The sequence below is a fragment of the Camelus bactrianus genome, chromosome 6 (assembly GCF_048773025.1).
Source record: "Camelus bactrianus isolate YW-2024 breed Bactrian camel chromosome 6, ASM4877302v1, whole genome shotgun sequence".
NCBI classification, from domain to species: domain Eukaryota; kingdom Metazoa; phylum Chordata; class Mammalia; order Artiodactyla; family Camelidae; genus Camelus; species Camelus bactrianus.
The window spans coordinates 58,438,114-58,458,441 of record NC_133544.1 but is presented as its reverse complement, the minus strand read 5'-3'; the positions used below and the strand labels follow the sequence as shown (position 1 = coordinate 58,458,441).

Here is a 20,328-nt window from a genome sequence, read left to right as displayed (position 1 = left end):
ACTCTACTTGATAAGTTGTGTTCATTTCCAATGCGGTATGTGAGCACTGAATCCTCACTCTTAAAATCCTGCAAAGTGTATCAATAATTATGCCAAATCCATCCAACAGTTGATTGAGGTGTTTTCAGTTTGATATGGGTGTCAAAAAAGCGAACGTTTACTTTATTCATATCTTTGCCTCGTATGTTGAATGGAAAAAAAAAATCCATTCATACATCACAGACTCATTCCTAATACTAGAAATTAGGAAAAGGTAGCTCAGGCTCTGCACACATTTCCTTTGTGATTACAGAGGTGACTTTGCCACCTGGCATCCTGTCCCTCCTTATTACACCCAATTATATCTGTCACACGTAAAAGTTTTAAGGAGGATACAAATTTGTAGAATTCTCAGGTGGTGCTTTACAAAGGAATAGTTTAGTTTTTTTTTTTTTTTTTAAGATCAATGCTTCTTTAATTATAAATTAAATGTTCTAAGGTTATCTACCATGATCAGGCCTCTCCTGATATAATCTTACACATTCCTAGTGTATCATGAGTGGCTGAACTGCAATGTGAGAAAATTCAGTGATGGAAACTCTTTACTTGGGCTTCCCACATTTATTTGTGACTTTCCCAGTTTGTAGCTGTATTTGTGCTAAAGCAGACAGCAATAACCAATAAAGAAAGTAGCATAAAACAATATTATATTTGAAGTGATGTCACCAGACACCAAGGTCGTCATCCAGGAAGACTCAAAATACATTTTCTAATCAAATCAGTGTGAATGAAAATTACAAGCTGAGTAAAAAAGAACTATTTCTAATAAATAATAGACAAACATTGGAATGGAGAACATCACTGTAAATAACAGGTTTACTGAGGCAGAATTTAAGAAAGAGTAAACTGAATTTTATGATTATAAAGCTCTTCAGTAAATATGTTACAGATTAGAGCTTGCAGATAAATTGATCTCTTATATAGGCAACTTTTTTCAAATGTTAATTCATGGTGATACAATTGAGAACTAACATTTTGTAACTGTGTATGCTTCTGTTCTAGAATTCTTTCCTGTAAAATCTTTTGGTCATGGGCAACAGTGGCCTGAGGTTAAAAATCTAAACATAAATTTGTCATCTTTTAATTTTGTAGCCTTGAGCTTTTGACCCAAAAAGGTGTTGAGAGTTCACAAGAGCAGGACTAAAAGGAGCAAACACTTGTCTTTGGAGCCCAAGCCCTGACCTTAAAGATGTAAAATGAATTGCCTGTTTCCGAGGATATTGTTATAGTCAGGTATGTGAAAATAAATGAGCAGTAGGAATGTGAAAGAACCACCCCCCCCCCAAAAAAAAAGAGAGAGAGAGAGAGATGAGTGGGGGCAGGAAAAGCATTTTAAAGACTTTGGTTTGGTGTAAGTATTTAGTGTGTATTTTATATTTGTTTCTTTTTTTCTTTTTTTCACTATGGTCTGCTTTAAAAACTGTGGATAGAAGAGTTAGGCTTCTGACTTTTCATGAATTGCTGTGAAATTTGGTTACATACATTACTCCAACCCTGGGGGGTGGGGGAGAAACAATTATAGTTCATTATATGCATCTCAAGTTGTTTATTCCTTACGATGCACAAGGAGAGTTTAAGGACTTGTTTCTGCCAAGAGCTTTTTCCCTCCCCCCCCAAATAATTTCACAACAGAGTAAAAACACATGGACTTTATATAAAATAAAAATAGAAGTGATATAAGGGTTGTATTTTTATAGCTGTATTTGAGTACATTTCAAATGAATGTTTGTTAAACAGGGGGAAAAATCAGACTGGCATTGTCGTGATTCTAAGCGAATTAGGTGAGGCAGGAACAGGAAGAATCTGAGTAGCTTGCATTTAATTAGCACTTACTGGTACAAAATAAATTAGACAGATTTGTCTTGTTTTATGAGCAAGATCCTGTTTTTCTATTTCATTTTCTTTGTGCTTTTGGTAAGGACGGATCTGGCGCTTTGGATACTAAATAGGCAACTAATTCAATTGGTGCTTTCTCCGAGGGTCTGCTTGCAAACCGGTGCCAGACTCACTGGTCCTTTGTGTATTGCCCGCCCTGCATGTGTCTGGGCTCCCCTGGCCAGTCCGTTTTTTTGTCTCTGATGGTTAATAAGCTTTGAGCCTAGTAGTCAAATATGGTGGGAACGGGGACAAGACGAGGGTCCTTAGTGAAGGTGTTTGTTGTTAAATAGAACAATTCAGCTGTCTCTTTAGAAAACTTGACAAAAGGAAATGCTCCCTGCTGAAAATTTTCTTAGCCTGTTGCACAAAAGATGAAGTTTGTTTAAGAAATTGCTGCTAAAGAAAGCGTCAACCCATTAAGGTAATTATATGGAACCTGTGCCGTATAACAGCTTAATTGATGTTAATGTTTGTCTAATTGGTGATTGGGAGAGTGCAAAGGACTAAAGGTCTTCCGAGCACTTTCAGTCACGGCTCTGAAAGGGGCTCTTCTGGTTTTCACAGTTATAACAATGCCTGCGCGTCTTTCTCAGATTACGCCTTGTTTTCAGCCCCTTACAGCATTCTGCTCCACTACTCAGAGCGTAAAATAAGGGTGAAGAGCCATTGTCTAATGCAGCCTTTTTCAAAGAGTGTTTCTGACAGGGATTGTTCCAGGAATCAGGCAGGAGAGAAGGGAGTGTGAGAGGTGAAAGCCACTATCACCCACTTGTGTCACCTCCCCAATGAGCAGCAAGAGCCGCCTAATTGCTGCATCTGTGTTTTTTTTTTTTCCTCCCTCCAAGCCTCCATTCTCTTAAACAAGATCCTTACACCCGATGCCACATGTTCCTGTGGAATCTATCAAACAAAACCAAACAAAAAAACACCCCAACCTGGCTGACATTTTTAAAAATTGGCATAAAAAGAACCGTTAGGAAAACATACATAACAATCAGACGCATGCACCAAAATCTACGAACTTTTTATCTTTTCTAAGAATTCACACTCTAGCATGGGCGTATTTACAAATACAATTAGATAAAACAATACGTGTGTGTACCTAAACACATACAAGTGACTTTTCTGTGCAAAGATACAGGCATGATTATCACATGGGTTCTTCCGCATGCAGACAGGAACGTATAGATTTTGAAAGCTTGCATTTGTTTTCCTATGAGAAAGCCATTTAAATGTGTCATCCATCTTTATGGTTTTAAAAAAAAGTCACAGTAAATACCATTGATCCGGGTTATAAATTCAAATGCTTAAATATTTTGCATCCCAAGATAAACTGATTGAAGAGCCAAGACTTCTCTTAAAAAAAAAATTCAGCTTACCCACTCATTCACACACACACACACGCGCGCGCACACACACACACACACACTGCATTTAATATCCTCATCTCTAAAAGTTATAGTTCAAGTTTTCAATTTTTATGTTTTACATTCCTATATTGAACAGATTGATATTTTCCTGTTTGTTCTCTTTAAGATTTCTTTTCTACACACACAGTGTATTCACATGCTATCCTAATGAGGAAATGACGAGTTTTTATCAACCTTATTAAACATACACCCAGAAGATATCCATTTTAATAAGGGGCCAATTACTAAGTGTGTCTTCAGTTAGAAAGAACTTAGCTTTTACCTTGTTCTTTGGCTCGCCATGTCTCTAATTAATTGAATCTTGAAATCGTTGGACTTTCAGCTTAAGAGAAGACTGAAGAAGGGAACTTAACAACACTGCCTATTCCTTTATGTCTAGAACAGGCTAAAAAAAAAAAAACCAAAAAAAAAAAAAAACACCTGTAATGCTAAAAGACTCAGGCTTTTGTCTGTTTCTAATATTACTTTTCTGCCTAATTGCCATCACTGCCACGTACATTAGGCCCTTTTTCAGCAGGGTTAAAACAGGGCCAGTGATGAATGGAAAACTGATTGTACTGCTGTCAAACTTGAATGTGAGGCTTATTCTAGAGATAGAAGTATGAGGAAAAGGACAGAGAATTGCACTTCATTAAAGCTCTACCAAGCTGATTGGAGTGGAGGAGGTAATTGAGATTTAAAGTGGCATTCCCATCACACTGTCCCTTTTTCAACTTAACAACTGTCATTCAAGCCACATAGGGCAACAATTGGCCAGATTTCCCAGCTCTTCTGAGTAATAAAACAGACACTCACCTTCTGGCTATTCGTTTTACGTACTTTGTTCTAATTTCCAATTCATGTGTCATTAGTGAACGAAGATTGACAAGAAATAGCTTTGACCTCACAGATTTGACCTTCAACCCCAGAGACCCAACTCTAGTCTGAACATAGGTTGGAATATGCTAAGAAACACCTTTCCTTTGCACAAGAATGAATGGCAGTTTTTCATCATTGTGCCACCCCCTGCTTGCCACTACATTTAGACTATGAGACATGTCAACTGCCTGTCACAATTACAATAGACACAGCAAACCAGAATTTTCCCCAAATCCAAGGGGAACTTCCTGAACAAAGAGTAAATTTTATTGCACAGATTTTGGAGACCTCCAATTTGTAGAGCCATAATGAATGCATCCCACAGACAAATAGGTAGTTGTTAATTATCCCAGCAATTTCTTTTTTTAATGTGCTAACAACACAGTGTGCTAAGCCTTCATGTCCTGCACTGTTACCTGATGATCTCATCACATTTGAAAAGATGGTCGTCTGGGAAGAAGGCATTACTGTTATAGCAAGTATGCATGACAATAAGTCTCATGATTGTAATCCCTTCCTTTCATGATTTAATAAAAAATGTCATATTTTGGAAACAGATGAGTCTCGCTACACCTTTACTGAACCAACTGAAGTAGTTTACCTATAGTATCACTTTAAGATAAACACAATCCTTGCATTTTCTTCAACTGACTAACCTAAAGCTTACAAATAATTTTATATCATCAAAGCATGCTGTGGGTAAGAAAACTGCTGAAGGGCAAGACCTATGACCTGAATAAGAACCCTCAATGAATTTAAAGGTGATTTACACCTTTTACATAGTTTTCAATAGAAACTGGATCCTGGACATCTATTATGGAGAGGAAATTGTTCTGCTTTCTTCATATTGAGTAACAAACATTGGGATGATTCTAGTATTACACCTTTGAATAAACAGGAGAATGAAATACACCTTTTTATTGTGCCAAGTGTCTGAAAAGTTGACTGTTTCCTTCAAGATAAAACATTTTGAAAACACTGCCAGGTTCCTGCTTTGACTTCATTTTAATGAAATGTGAAGTCATTTTCATTTTACCAGCAATGTTCATTCTCATGCAGGTTTTAAAATCATGGGTCTGTGACTATACTGACTTCACTTTATAGTCGTTTGGTTTTCCCTTGTAATATTCTCCGGTTATAATATGGATTTGCATAACTCATTGTGCTTCACTGTGCTTTCTGAATTTCTTCCTCGTGTTGCTAAAAAAGGAGGATACAATACATTCTCACACAGGAGAAAGCGTTCACTTTCATAAGAAATCACAATTGTTACTGCATCATCCCTAAGTACTCTTAAAGCTACTACCTTCAGAACATTTAAATGAAACTCAAAGAACCGATTTCCTTTGAAGAAAGTGATTAGCATATAAACACAAAAGAATCATTTCAGAACAGGACACACTTCCAGTGTATGACACAGTAAGAGTTTACTAATAATTAGAAAAATTCAGGGAGTCTGTTGTGGATAGAGCATCCTTTATTAGATCCGTATCACAATTCTGTGTGTGACATGTTTTCCGGGTAATGACAATAACATATTTACCATCAGTTTGCCTGGATGCATGTACCCTCCCTATTATGATCGTGATCCTCAAGCCCAAGAGTAAAGAAAGCTCCCTGTATTTGGAATGTTGCTTTCTTGTGGGTAAATGTTCATGTCCTTACAGGTCAGCGAAGGTCAGAACTTATGGTTTATCTCAACAGTACATGTGTGGCCATCAAAAGAAATAAATCTCGGACCATTGGTAGCTTCTGTAGAGATGTCTTTTATCCTACACCTGTGACAATTACCCTGTGTTAGTGAAGCCAAGAAGAGTTAGGCCAGAGGTCAAGGGTCAGGGCACTGTCAAGAGGAAGTGATTCTTCAGTCCACTAAATCCTTTATCATTTTCATCTAATGTGATATCCACCTGTCAGTCAGAGAATGGAGGCCATTGTCTTGTTCTAAGTGCTGCACTTTCTGCCTCAAAGAGAGCACATTTTACTCTTTTTCTTATAATTACCATTTTCTATCTTTAAAATTTCATCTCCAAAATAAACACATAAAAACATAATTTTCAGACTAAAATCAAAACAAGGAGTGATATTAAGTTTCAGATACTCCTATTTGTTTGATTTCATGACCCTATGTTGTGAATTGAGTCAAAAAATCAAACAAATGAATAACGAAATGAGTAGCACTGGAGAAGTAACAAATGGCAGAGAAGCTTGACAATGTAATGTGTGCCTAACTGTGTGTCTACATGTGGGCAGGCTCAGCCCAGATGTTATTGACTAGCACCATACCCAGATAACAAGTATGTTTCCAGAATATAATACAGCATCGACATCTGAGAAAGTTTCAAAATGGACTTCGGTTGAGTTGATATGTATACACAGTAGGATCTGCTTATGCTATACTTGGACACAATAAAATTCCCTTTAGAATGTGGTGTAGGCCCAGTCATCCCAGAGTATAATAATTTCTCAGATCAATTCCTCCTATCATGAGATTCAACTTGCAAGGAAAATCTTATCTCAGAAAGCCTTCCTAAAAAATAAAAATTAAAGTTAAAAAACAGAAAAGAAAAAATAAAGAAAAAAAATAAAGAAACTACTGGGTATCTCAAAGCATTAAAAGAGCAAAATGTATAATAGTTTGAGTGCTAAGGTTAAAAGTGACTAACTTGGGTTTTGAGACCTCCTCTTTCAGTGCAAGGATACTAAATCACAAAGAAGCCTCACGTTATCTTTTGTCTCTAGAGACACGTAAAGTAAATCTCGAGCATTTTCTTATGCCCCTTTCCCTCTGGTAACTCCTATAAGAGTAATGGAGTGGGATGGAAAGTTTTAGAATGGAACTCAGGGATCATATACTTTAGCCTCAGGTCTGCTATTGGCTACTTAAATAGCATGCCCAGCTGTCAAAAGGGAGTGAGAGCTCATTATTCTCAACCCTATGGATTTTTAAAGGCTTAACAGCATCTTTCAGCATCCTCACTACAGATAGAAATCTCTCCTCTGTGCTCCCTAAAAAGTTTTATCTTAATTCATAACAAAAACAGATACATTCCACCCTCACGGCCTTGAACTTTTTGAGAATAAGGATAATGTATTCTTCATTTTTCCCCCCAAGTATTTAGCAGAGTGCCTGTTGAATTAGTGAATGAATGAATCATTCTTAGGGTCACTATCCATCTTCCTTTTTGCCTATTTTTTCATGTTTAATTGTTAATAGGCCCCATTCACTTGCAAAATTACCCAAGTGTGGATCACAAATTATACAATCATCATTTCCTTAATGGAAGTAGAAACTACTTATATCACTAGTTTACTTGAGATCAATTAATGTTCGCTCATATTTCTCTTTCCTTCATAAAATAACAAGTTATTTCGCCTTTCTTTATTATCTATTTTAAAGTTTGGAGATTATTTTAGTAAAAAATTGACGCAGAGATTTGGACTTCTACATTAACTGTCATCCAACAATCAAACACTCCGGACCCAAAGACAACTCTGGAGTTCTTACAAGTGTAAGGTTATATGATTCTAATAAACATAGTCCTGTCCTTTGACGGGTCTCCCAAATTGTAGCTAAAGGTCTCACATTTTACTAATTATTTTAGGTAACAAACTCACTGCATTATTTGACATGGCTATACATAAAAATTACGTATTATTGCAGTTTGGCAAAAAAAATAATCCTCTACTAAAAAGCAGAGAAACAAACAATGCCTTCCAATAGGCCTTGTCTTGGGAAACTCTAATTCTGTACACAGGACACACTTGAAAGGGTGAGGGTGAAATAAAAATCTTATCTTTACAATAATTGTTACAACAAATGACAGTAAAATGTGAAACATGGTTCCAAAGTCGATATACCTAGTCTGTGTCTGAGTATAGCAATATATTAGAAACATGACTATTTCTGATTCCTGAATGACAAAATGATTTTCCTAGGAAGCCACTCCCAAATTCAACCATCTCTCTGCCCATCCTGAACATGTTTTTCACTCATGCATTCAAACATCCTATATGCTGATACATCAAAGGCTCTGATTAATACGGAAATGAGCAAATAGAGAAAAAATGTGGTTCTGCAAGATACTTTTATAGATAAAACATTTTCAATATATTTTTCTGATTGAAACATAGACATTTATTGTAGGCTCTTTAAAAACCTATACTACTGTTACTAGTCCCATGTATTCAATATGTGATGCAATGTTGGCTTTTGAAGTAATATGTAAGCAAATGTTCTCAGATACTATTCACAGTAAATGAGCTGATTCTTACACTAGAATAGCCTGGCTACCTTCCATTCTATTTTAGTTCTATTGCTTTATATTCCTCATATCCTATCTAAGTAAAACTAGCGGAAAACGTCAGAGGAAATTTACAGGTGAGTCGTGGCAATCACTTCTGACCAGCCACCAGCTGAGTCACCAAACCATGGAATTGCTCTTAATATGCATATCACTCAGAGTTTAAAGGTGAAAATGAGAATGGTTCTAGACACTTCAGTATTTTCTAAATCTTTACAATAATCACATCTTTCACTTTATTTCAGCTTGAAAATAATATTAGTTGAGAGTGAGCAAAGACTGACAAGTAAAAATAATGACACCTCCTAGATTTCTCAATTTTCCTAAGTTCTTTTAGTATTTCTCTTGATCACCTGTAATCCAACCTGAATTCTGCTGTTACCAAAAAGTTCGAAAAGCTAGTAACCACAAAGGGAAAGAAAAAGAAGTTTCTGTTTCTGTGCCTGAGTTATATACATTCAGGGAAAGAAAACTTGTAATCTCTTCAAAACAAAGACCTGAATGGTTTTTGTGAAAGGCAGGTATATTCCTTGCAACGATCCATAAAGGCTATTCTTCTACTCCGTATTAGACATGTGATAAACCCTCTTCCCTCCGCACAAGCGACGAAACCCACCCCACATGGCCTCAATTAAACACAATTAAATCAGCCTCAAAATCGATTCAGCTGAGCACGGAAGTCAAGACGGTAGAAACAAAATGGCTTCACCCTGAGTGTTCTGTAAGAATTAGAAGTACTCAAGTACCACACTCACTGTACACCAGAGACGAACATAACACTGTATGTTGACTATACCTCAATAAAACTTTTTTTAAGTATTCAAGTAGAGGAAAATAAATATTTGAAAAAAGGAGATTCACGTCATCTCTCACCTCTGCTTGGTTCCTCTTGGCCTGTTGATTCAGACGCCCTGGTTCCTTTTGTTCTTAAGCTGTTCGGAGGTTCTGGTTCAACATGTCCATGTAGGAAAAGAGCCTGAACGCAGGAACTCCCACGGATACACCAAGTCTACACTTATATATGAAACACTTTCCCCGGGGAAAACAAACTAAACACTAGGGCAATGGCTCCTCCCCATCAGGGAAACCACTTCAGGGCAGGTAAGAAAGGCTGAGACACTTTCTCACCATAAACCGCACCCCCGGCACGGCCGGGAGGGCCCTCAAAACCTGGAGCTTGTCCCTGCGGAGCCAAGGGTTTGTACCCAACACGGACACGCCACCTTCTAAGACCGCTTCCTGAGAGTCCAGCCGCCGAAAGACAAGGCTTTGAAGACCAACTGGGCTCATGCGCAGAAGACCCACTGGGTGTGGCAAACTGAGGAACGGATCTTAAAGGGCCAAACCCAGAGTTACCCGCCCCGGGGCCCAGCACGGCAGCGGCCCTTTGAAAAGTGCCCAGACTTTACGGGGAAGAAAGTCATTTGCTTTGCGCTGAGGGACAAGAGCCTGCTGGATACTCTCCGGGGACGGAAGCCGGTGGGCGGCATCTTCCTCCTCTCCCTCTGCCTTGCTGAAGCCAGAGGGTGCCATCTTTCTTACTTAAAAAATTATTTTCTTCTGTTTTGGTGGGCGCCAACTTTTCATTCCCCATGTGGCTCACTCCGGCCAGAAAGAGCACCATCTTTGCATTCTTTTTCTGCCCCATTCCAGCGTGCTGGCGTCTCCCGGAGGGGTGCCTCAGAAAATAAGTCTCTCTAAAATCGAGTTCCCTTATTAGGTCTGTTGAGCCTGAGCTGCCCGTTTTCCTTGCTTGGCACCCTGCTGTCAGAGTTTGGCCGCAGGCACATGAGCCCTTGCTCGGTTTTAGGTCTGCATACTTCTGGCGATGCAGTGTCTGTGGATTCCAATCAGGGATGCCCCTCGACCACCTGGCTCTGGAGGCCAGGTGGGCTTGCGTTCCTCGGACTGGTAACAATCAGAGAGAAGTTCTTGTTGGACTGCCATGCTCAGGGCACTGCAGGAACAGCAGACTGAACACAACCCCCTCACCCTCGTCTTTCTGAGAAAGAGGCCTGTTTGCTTGCCCAGGAGCTTTGGCCTGAGGGGCAGGCTGTGGGTTTGGCACACTCCCAGGGGCCCACAGAGGTGCTCTCCGAAACGGAGGCTGGGGGAGGCAATGTTTGTGCTCTCCCTCTGCCTTGCTCCAGCCCACGGGTATCGTCCAGAAAGGCGCTTGTCGGGGGCCTTGATTGTTGTGGCTGCTGCCAAGGGATGTCTCTGTATCATCTGGCTCTGGTGGCCAGCAGGGCTTTTGACCCTGGATCCCAAAAGACTGTAACCAATGAAGAAAGAGTTCTTAAACAGCTACCCTCAGCCCCAGGACCCAGCATAAGACAAGAGATCCAGGGGCTCAGGCTTTCTGTGACCGAGGACTATTAGCTTATCATCACAGCTGCGGCCTGAGGGGCAGGCTTCTCTCTAAACACACACCTAAGGGCTGACTGTAAACCTTTCCTGAGACACCATCCTCACGCTCTCCCTCGCCCTTGCTCCCGTGCCAGCATCTCTTGGAGGGGAGCTCTTTACTTGCCCTGGTTTTTATGTCTGGTGTATAATATTCCCTTATTATCCATCTGATGACTGTAGGTCTGGAGTGATAGCCTCATTTCATTCCTGATGTTGCTAATTTATGTTGTCTTTCTTTCTTGTAAGTCTGCTAACCTTACAAGGCTGGCGGTTTCTTTGCAATTAATCTTTGCAAAGAAACATCCATTCAGTTCATGGATATTTCCTCTATTGTTTTTCTTTCTATTTTACTGACTTTTGCTCTTCATTATTTCCTTCCTTGTGCTTGCTTTGGATTTATTTTGCCTCCACTGATGAGTCCCTGGCAGGGAAGGTAGGAGTGCTTCATTACTGACACTGCAGGGGTAGGGGAAGAGGGTGGGGAGACACTGCCCTAGCTGGGAAGGGGACTGGCACCTCATTATAGCCAGGGAAGGGTTTAAGTTCAGGCTCTCCCAGGTTCCCTACTGACATCACGGGGCAGGGGTAGCAGGCAGGTGGGGAGGTGGTGGGAGGGCTCATTACTTCTTGGTGGGGATGCAAGTTTCAGCTCTCTACTCAGCCATCTCGGATACCACCCCAGGGAGGGATTTGAGGACCCTCATTAAAACCTAGAGAGCATGGAACTCTAGGCCCCCCACTTAGCCTTCACTGGTGTGGGTAGGGGCTGGTCCAGATTTTTCTAGTGTTCTGGCTAAAGTAAAGCAGTCATTGTTGGGGAGTATAGGTCAAGTGGTAGAGTACGTGCTTAACATGCACAAGATCCTGGGTTCAATTCCCCAGTACCTCCATTTAAAAAAAAAAACAATAATATTTTGAATTGTCCATTTAAAAATGGTTAATTTCTAGATTGTGAATTTCACCTCAGCAAATTATTTAAATAAATAATGAAATTTCAGAATAAAAAGAAAAAGAAAAAATAGCATAAAGCATAAAAAACGCTAAGTTTAAGTTTTACAACATAATGATTTGATATATAGATATTGCAAAATGATTACTACCGTAAGTTTAGTTACCATCCATCACCTCACCTATTTACAACTGTTTTTTCCTTGTGATGAGAACTTTTAAGATCTACTCCCTTAGCAACTTCCAAATATATACTGCAGTATTGTTAACTACAGTCATCATGTCATATCACCAGGACTTACTGATCATGTAACTGGAAGTTTATGTTTTTTGACCTCCTTCACATAATTCAAGATATGGAAGCAACCTAAATGTCCATCGACAGATGACTGGATAAAGAAGATGTCGTATACACACACACACACACACACACACACACACACACACACACACAATGGAATACTACTCAGACATAAAAAAAGAATGAAATAATGCCATTTGCAGCAACATGGATGGACCTGGAGATTATTACACTGAGTCAAGTAAGTCAGACAGAGAAAGACAAATATCACATGATATCACTTATATGTGAAATCTAAAAAAATAACACAAATGAATTTATTTACAAAACAGAAACAGACTCACAGACATAGAGAACAAATTTATGGTTACCACAAGGGGGAAGGTGGGTAATTAGGGATTAGCAAATACAAACTACAATATACAAAATAGTAGGTCCTCCTGTATAGCACAGGGAACTATATTCAATACCTTGTAATAACCTCTAATGAAAAAGAATATATACATAAAGGTAGTACTAAATCGCTAAGCTGTACACCAGAAACTAACACAACATTATAAATCAACTATACTTCAATAAAAAATAAAACAAAACGTAGAAAACACATACCCATGGGCAAAACACAAATGTTATTCAGCCATAAAAAAGGAGGAAATACTGTCATTTGCAACAACATGGATGGACCTTGGGGGCATTATGCTAAAAAAGTCAAACAGACAAAGACAAATACTGGGTAATCTCACTTATATGCGGAGTAAAAAAATAAACCCCAAAACCTCACAGAAATAGCTATCAGACTGTTGGTTGTCAGGGGTGGGGGTGTGAAGAATGGGGGATCCCACTTTTTCTTATAGAAATTCTCACTTTCTTTGAACTACACAACTTAAATTCCTCTCTACTACACAGATTATTTCCTGATTGGTAGCCCCAGTTGTTCTCACTCCCTACTTTGTTTTTTCCCCTTATTCCTTATGTTGTTTAACATTTGCGTTGATTCACTGCTGCTTAGTTACTCTTGGTCTGCCCAGGAGACAATAAAACCTTTGAAAATATGGTCTATGATTTACTCATCCATCTTTGGGTCCCTGCTATAGTTTTAATAGTACCTCAGACTCTGTAAATGTTTGGTAAGTATTTGTTTAGTAGTATCAGTCAGAAGCCCAAAGTTTTCTGGTTTCCAATTAATGACTTAGACTTTGGCTAATAACTCTTTTCACATTCTTATGTTGTCTGACTTGTCATTCACCAAAATGGAGTAAAAGGACCACTGGCACATGACTTCAATGGTTAGGGTCAACAGCTGTTATTAATGAATAATCAAAATGGCCAATTAGGGAAAAAAATGAAAGTGGTTTGGTAATTTCAAGTGCCTTAACTCCAGTTGAGTGCTTGTGATACAATCAAATTCTCAGAAACAACAAGTAGACTTTAAAGGACCCCACATAAGCTTCTATATGACTGCTTAAAATGGAAAAGAAATAATTACAGCTTGCGTTATAGGCTTTCTCTGATTTAATTGACACTAGCATAGCCGAGATATAGTGTGAATTTGGGAAACTTGTGAAAGGTTTTTATCTTTGCCACTGGAAAGGAGAGAAATGTATTTCTTTAAAATGAAAACTTACCTGTGGCGGGGGTGGGGAAGAAAAATTGAAAAAGGCAAGGAAATTACAGAATCTACAATTTTTCATGATCGTGATTTTCCACTATCCCCAGCAGATAAGCTTGAAATTAGGTGACAGTAAGAGGTGGTTTCTGCAAGTCCTTCAGTTCTTACTAGATTTCCAATAGCCTCTTAGATTTGGCATGGTCCCCAAAATGCTTTAAGATACTGTAACTTCTTTTATTTTCAAAGTTTTATAGATGTTTTAAAACCTTTCCTGATATAATGAGCTCTCTAAATGATGAATGATATCTGTAATTCCTCAGGTGAATCCTTTCCTCTACATCTTTTTTAAAGACAAAGATATTCGATCTACATTGACAAAGAACACCAGCTGATTATTACTCTGGTAGGAAAGACAATCTCTGTAAAATTCTGTTTCTCCAAGAAACCGCTCTCTTAAGATTTCAAAATGCCCTCTTCACCTGGACCTCCAACAAACCCTATCCTTCTTTCAAAGTTCAGTTTGGCTCCCAAATTCTTCAAAAAGCCTTTTTTCACCTTTTAGTCCTAGTGACAACCCCCTAACTTGAACACATGGTATGTGGTATTTGTCACTTGGCACAGAGTACCTTGTAGATTTAATTACTTTTTATGTTGATCTGGTCTTCCCAATTATAACATGAGGCCCTTAAAGTCAAGGACTCTTATTACAGTGTCCTGAGCATAATGGGACACTGTCAATAGATGCATGTGGTTTTAATAAGGATGCTTTTGCCTCAGATTTATGGGGGTCCCTTTCACTGTATCAAGCAAGGAGAGTGCCATAGAATGAATGTTTGTATCCCTGCCCCAGTCATATGTTGAAACCTAACCCTCAGTGTGATGGTATATTAGGGAGGGGGCCCTTTGGGAGACAATCATCTCCTGAGGGTGGGGCTCCCATAATGAGATTAGTGCCCTTGTAAAGGTGCCCCTTCCACCATGTGAGGGCACAGTGAAAGACAGCCATGTGTGCACCAGGAGGAGGGCCCTGACCAGGCCCTGAATCTGCTGGCCTCCATAATAGTAAAAAATGAATTTCCGTTGTTTAGAAGCCATCCAGTTGGCTATGATATTTTGTTACAGCAGTCCAACTGGACTAAGACAGGGAGAAAGTAAACAATCCTAAATTCCTGCTGAGCGAATAATTTTTCAAACCATGTAGACATGAATAAATTCTAAACATAAATACAAGGTAACCAGGCTCAGAGGTGAGTAACTTGACCTGTCAGGTACACTCCTGCAAACAGCAGTCTCAGGAGAGTTTCTATGGCATAAACATATTTGAGAAATGCAGCACATTCTAACCACCCTCTCGACCATCTGTCATGCATACCTTCCATTAGAAGTTCAGAGAAATCCAAGTGTAAGGACACACTTTGAGCTCAACCTTTAACCTATCGTTTCCTAAGTTTGTTGGACAGGTAACCTTCCTACCATAGTTTAAAATTGCTGTTATTTGGAACACCTTTTGGGAAACAAATTGCCACGTACCTTTTGAAGGCATCTAACCCACTTATCTTCACTGGGAGTGGCTGATGGGACCTTGCTTAGGTGAAGTTGGGGGGCATTTTTTATACAGGACCACATCATCCTTCTCTAGCATCTTTTCATAGTTTCTAATAATACTTGACCAGCAGAGTGAATATCACAGCAATTTGTTAAATAGCTACAAGTTTAGCATACCGCTATTCTCACGAACGCATATCCTATATGTATTTAGTAATGATGGAGCGAACAAGATAACTCTAACTTGAGGGCAAATTAGAAGTTAAAAAAAGTGTAGGTTGGCACAGGTTGGAAATGTTTAAAGCCATTTTGTCACAATAAAATACAGACAATTCCCTAAATGTATTAACCCGTTGCCTAATATTTAAGGAAAAATAAAAGCATCCTTCCTGTGTTCAATTATTCACAATTCAGATATTTTTCTGCTGAGTCACCTAAGATCACTGTCCCCCGCCTAATTTTTAAAATATTTGTTGTTGTTATTGTTATTTATTCTATACCCTAAAACATAGGAAGTGGGTATGGGTATGATGACAGTTGTGAAGGATCTTGCCCAGTGTAAACCAGAACATCTGTAGTTCCAACCATCTTGGAACCACTATAAGAATAAAATCAGCAAAAAAAAAAAAAAAAAGGAATGAAGGCAGCGTGAGGCCTGAAGAGGGAAAAATACAAAAAAATAACAAAAAGAACTGTCTTCAAGTTAGAGGGTTATCACCAAGGACTGAAAAGTGAAAAGAAGGCTTTTTGAAGAATATAGGAGCTAAACTGAGTTTTGAAGGAAGGATAGGGTTTGTAGGAGGTCCAGATGAAAACGGCATTTTGAAATCCTATGAAGGTGGTTTCTTGGAGAAACAGAATTTTACAGACTGTCTTTGCCTACCAGAGTAACAATCACTGTTGCTCTTTGTCTATGCAGTAATAGACCCTAAAACATAGACTGAAATTCGTGTAGTGATGACACCTGTATCCTAGGCTGTGAAGCTGGCCATCGCTGGAATGTGCTAGGCCACCAGTTGCTTCAAATGTTGCCCAGCTCTACGTAGGGGCTCAAATCATGAGCTCACTGAGGCTTCAGCTCTAGGTTACCTGCTAGGGAAAATTCAGGATTTAATATTATGCTGTATAGAAGTGAGAGTCCCAGGAGGAAGCAGAGAGCACACTCAGCTGCAATTTTGAGAACGTAATGAAGAGGCATGTAACCCAGGAGTAAACAGAACTAATGGAACCAACCTGGAATCTGAGGCACCTCCATGTTGACGATAGGAAACCATGAGCATCCTCAGACCAGGAGCGTTGAGGGAAAGAAGCAGTGTTACTGGAGCACAGAGAAAGTGAAAGTTATAAAGGAACACAGCCACGGCTGGAACTGTGGCAAACCTGATTCAGAAGAGGCTTGCCCCACCTCTCCATCCTCCCAGGCTCCAGTCTCCTACAGATTACTCCTCCCAGCCAAATCACAACTGGTTACTTCTTACTGAAAAGATCTATGAAAAGAAAGGGAGGGAGAGAAGGAGAAAGGAAGAGGAAGAAAGAGAAAGAAGGAAAGGAAGAAGAAGGAAGAAAAAGAAAGAAAAAAATCGGCATTTTGGGATGCAAATGTCTCGTTTGAAGGCATTCAGGATGATTTTGATTTAAAGTTCTTATGTGAAAGTTTGTTGTTATTGTTTCCCCCTCAAATAAGATTCTGGGTCTAATTGTTGGGATAAAATCTTAATAAGAAGTCCTCTAATAAATGTGTTTCACCTGATTGTCCAAAACACACTTGTTACAACCCTGCTGGCCAGATGACAGGAAAACAGAAATGCCATCAGAATGCTGGATGTCGTGGGTGGGAGGCAAGATTTAAAACAATATTGCTTTGAGGGCACAAGTTAAAGAAATGCTATACTGACCAGGTTGCTGTGGACCAGCACTCTACCCACGCCCTTTCCTCCACATTCCTGGCAACCTGGCCAGTATGCTCCCATGTAGGAAGCCTCAGTCTGCCTGCTCCTTACCTAGCTCCCCTCCAGGCTCAGAGACAGACCTTCAGCCACAAGCAATGATGCGTCCAGAACAAAAAGCAGACCCCAAACTAAGCATATGGAAGAAACTACTCATTTGGAACATTTACATTAAATTTTCAAAAAATAAAAAATAAAAGCCTAAGGAATAGAAAAGAGAAATGCATACTTGGAGGAAAGTGATGGAAAACGGGTAAAAATAACATAAAACAAGATATTGGAGCAAATTAAAGTTTTGTAATAGGAAAGAGTATAAGATTACCACAAACAAGTAATTGTGCTTTCTGAGCTGTAAAATACTAAATAAATGGGAAATAATTTTAAAAAGTATTATATGCCAGCATTTCATCAAATGATTATTTCCTCATATACCTGATTGTGTATGTCTTGTGGCTATTGTTTAAATAAAAACAAATCAAGAAAATAGGGTTCTATGAGCTCAAATAATTAAATCCAAAATTTTAACATAGACTCCAGAAAATAGGATATTTCTTAATATTCTCTGAATGTATAGGCCTATTGTTAAAAACAGATCTGTGAAAGCCAGAATACAGTATTTAAATTCTTGACTTTGAGCTGATGAGTGACGCCTTAGGAAGATTACCTAGATTTGCACCATTTACTAGATGTGTGACACTGGGAAAAGCACTTACCGTCTCTGGCCTCATTTTTTATCTGTAAAATATAAGTAACATTTGTATATACTTATTAAAGAAATTACAAATTACAAGATTTAATACATATAAGGCACTTGGAAGAGAGCCTGAATGGTCTCAGTAACTGGGGCTGATGCTGATGATCATAATCTTATCATTATCACTATTTTTTCTTGGGATATTCCCGATGTAAAAACCATGACTTCTCAATCATCTGCTTGAAGATAGAGACTGAATTGTGGCTACTCCTGAGGCTACTGTGTTTATTCTGAATATGAATACAAAATATGTTTCTATGTAAAATTTAGACTTAAATTTGAAGATGATATTCAGAAACTCCATCACAAAACTTCCAACACAGCCACACTGGGAAATCTGGTTCAACAGAATTAGACAGCTCCCCCAACCCCTCTCGTGCCCCAAACCACTTTCCTTGCAAACTCACGTGAAATAAAATCAATCACATGTGAAACTAGATTTCGCTAAATCTGGTTCCTGAAACTTCATCGGAGTGGGGAAGTCATTTAAGTAATTTGCTTATCCTGCATTTCCCTTCTAGGTCTGTTTTTAAGATCCATTTTACATTGTTAATAAGAACTTGAAAGTCTGAATCCAGTTTGATCTACTGAATGAGGATCACAGGATCTGCATGGATCTTCAAATCAATGCCACAGATGCATCCTTTTTAATAAGACCTAAGCATGTTTTTGGCACAGTCCCTGCCTCACAGAAGCCACTACTTTATTCCGTCTAGCATGTTTTCTCTACCCCTATGATAAGGTCTGTCACTCTGTTATAATTGTCTCTTTACTTTCCTGCTTCCTCCATTAAACTATAGGTTCCATGAAAGTTGCATTCATTATACATTCACAATGCTTCTAATATACAGCAATAGTAAATATTCAACAGATAAAAAGATTGAGTAAATAACTAATCTCCATGTCCTTGAAGTGAAAAATCGACTGGTTTTCAGAATACAATTTATATTCGGATTTTAAAACTGCCAGAGGTTTTTGGATCATCCTCCAAGACCTAAGGGGGAAAGACTTCTTAAATGATTTTACAAAATACAACAAAGAAAATTCTTGTAAAATATTTTTATATGCATGAGACCAAGAGTTAATGTAAAACACAGGTAGTGCCAAAGCTCGCTACAGGCTCTTTTCTCTGTGGCTGCCACCTGACTAGACCACATCGCTTAAAATCAAATCCATCCATTTTGTAAGTTTCTTTTTTTTCCTATAGCTGAGATTACAATCTATCATTTGGAGAGAATCTGACACCTAGATAAAAGCAAGTACATAAAAAGAATCGAAACTGATGCAGAAGGAAAAAAGTACAAATAGGCTGCTTTTTTGCTAGATAAAATGCCAAGGTTCGGAGCTGAGGAGCTAGCATCAGAGGAAAAAACTTTTTAGGTCATTTTTATCAAGCGACTTGTAGGTGAAGGAATATGGAAACATGTCAAAAAATTAATCATTATCTTCTAAGTTCCTTGTTCTAAAAACCCTTCCTCCCTGTTTTCTGCTATTCTGTGCATTTGTTAATATACTCTTTAGTTTGAAATTAATTCCATATTTGCTTTAAAGATAATAATATCCAAGAAGTCTGCTTACTATGTGAAAATTTTAGTCATAAACCAGTTAGTAACTATCAGTCAAGCAACAATTATCATGTATTTTTAGTACATAGTGTACATCTTGCTCTACATGAAGTTCACTGAGCAAAAGAATGCCTATACAGCAATTTACAGAGGGGTCCCCACCACTGACTGCTCAGTGCTTCTCATCTTGTTTCACATGTGTAATGAAACAAGGCACAGGGAGAGGGAGTCAGGAGACATGAATTCGTGTTCCGGTTCCATCAACAAGTCACCCCGTCTGGGCCACAGATTTCTCATCTGTAAAATAAAAGGACTTGCACCAGCTGCTTTTTCATGTCCCTATCTTTGGCTTATGTAATTCTACTTTTTGAAGTCTTATGCTAAAACTGGAAATATGAAGGGGCTCTATGATCAATTCAACTCCTTAAAGAACACTTTTGTTTTTATTAATTGCAGTTATTTCTGTAAATAGTATAGTGAAAGACAAAATATAAAATACTTTTATATTGTGGTATCAAATAGCTTCCAAATATTAATGATGTTTCCAAATTTATTAAATTAAAATCAGTGGGTTGGTCGTCTTATACCATTTGTGGAGAAAACATTAGTACAGGTTCTTTTTATTCCTTGTACTTTAAACCAATTCCCTTCTCTTAAAAGGAAATAGTTCTTAGCGTTGAGCAGCATACATACTTGTATAACTTACCAGATGACAAGGGCAGTTCTTCCCCCGCAATTCTGT

General features: G+C 38.6%; 1 long non-coding RNA gene across 1 annotated transcript in view; it reads right to left on the bottom strand.

Moving 5' to 3' along the window:
* The window catches only part of LOC123619129 (uncharacterized), a 120,638-nt gene extending 110,791 nt beyond the window's left edge, over positions 1 to 9,847 (bottom strand). Inside the window, exon 1 of the long non-coding RNA XR_006727669.2 lies at positions 9,383 to 9,847. This is a non-coding gene — a long non-coding RNA (uncharacterized LOC123619129). The remainder of the gene's footprint in view (positions 1 to 9,382) is intronic.
* Positions 9,848 to 20,328: the final 10,481 nt, after the last annotated feature.